General features: G+C 43.3%; 1 protein-coding gene across 3 annotated transcripts in view; it reads right to left on the bottom strand.

Moving 5' to 3' along the window:
* Positions 1–440: 440 nt before the first annotated feature.
* LOC143286901 (uncharacterized) overlaps positions 441–1,573 on the bottom strand; it is a 51,786-nt gene continuing 50,653 nt past the window's right edge. For all 3 annotated transcript variants that reach the window (XM_076594831.1, XM_076594832.1, XM_076594830.1), the window contains exon 21: positions 441–1,573. This exon is cut by the window's right edge and continues 12,416 nt beyond it. The gene's annotated coding sequence lies outside the window, so the exon portion shown is untranslated.

The raw sequence follows: 1,573 nt of genomic DNA on the forward strand, positions 1-1,573 counted from the left end.
TTTCCCAAGAACACAACACCATGCTGGAACAGGGTCTCGTATCCTCATCACTGGTGAATACTGAATCAGAAGTCCAACACTTAACCAGCTCTGCCACGACACTGGTCAAGTGAAGACATTCTTTTCAGAGCTGAAGACAATATAACTTGCACAGATAAAAGTCTGTGTCACTGGCATGTCTGGTGCAGATGATCCACCATGCAAATAATATGCAATGTAAGAGAAAGTGGTTCTTTTTCTTGTTTCAATTCCTGGTTTATTAATGGCAACATTAGACTTGCCTCGACACTGCCGCCCCGCTTTTGTTCTAGAATGCTGCACAGTATTCCAGTCCACATAAGTTTCTGCGAAAAACCACAACCAACAGATTTTCACATCCCAGATTCAAACTCTGAACAGGTATGCCCATGCAAGCACATAAAAAAACAATCACTCAAGAGTTCATATTGTCATATTTATTGATCAAATTATAAATAATGGTTGCACAAAAATATATACAAAACATTTGATTTTTTGTCAAGACAGTCATGTCCCTTGTTTACATCAATTTGTTCCTGATGACTGCATGACAATGACGACAATATTATGACATGACTGACAATGAAGATATTATGACAAAGACTCGGCGGCTTCATTTCATTTTCAACATGGTTCACAATTCCATTAGACCATGATCGGAAATTTCATACCCAGTGACTTGGCACATACGCTTTCACAAACACCAGTTAAACCACGACAATTTCATTTTCATTTTTTTCAACAGCCCACAATACAGTCATCAGAACTGCTGACCATCCTCACTTCAGCTGTACAAAAGTATGCATATCAAATGGACATGGGGCAGGAATAGGAACAACACAAATGGCTGTGGACAAGACAGGCAGTGGGCTTTGAGACTCCGGTAATCCGTGCAGCACAGATTCATTGCTCAACATCTGTTCTGCATAGACTTTTGTTTCTGTGGAAGGACCCAGTGTGGTGGGACTAAGGGAGCAACACAGGACAGGAACATGGAGCACACATGCATGCATGCATGCACACACAAACACTCACCATGGGAAGTGATTGAGAGTCCCAGGACATAGCACACACAGACACAGACACACTTATTCCATGGGAAGTGAACAAGTGACCTAGGACACACACACACACACATTCCATGAGTAGAGAATGAGTGACCTAGGACACACACACACACATTCCATGAGTAGAGAATGAGTGAACCAGGACACACACACAAACACACACATACTCCATGTGGAGTGAATGCGTGACCCATGACATGTACACACACACACACCATGAGGACTGAATGAGTGACCTAGGACACACACACACACACACACACACATTCCATGAGAAGTGAATGGGTGACCCAGGACACAAACACACACACATTCCATGAGAAGTGAATGAGTGACCCAGGACACAAACACACATTCCATGTGGAGTGAAAGAGTGACCCAGGAAGGACACAAACACACATACACATGCGATGTCCATGAGGAGTGAATGAGTGGCCCATCACACACACACACACACTCCGAGAGGAGTGAATGAGCTACTCAGGACA

Source organism: Babylonia areolata, chromosome 10 (assembly GCF_041734735.1).
Source record: "Babylonia areolata isolate BAREFJ2019XMU chromosome 10, ASM4173473v1, whole genome shotgun sequence".
Lineage (NCBI taxonomy): Eukaryota > Metazoa > Mollusca > Gastropoda > Neogastropoda > Buccinidae > Babylonia > Babylonia areolata.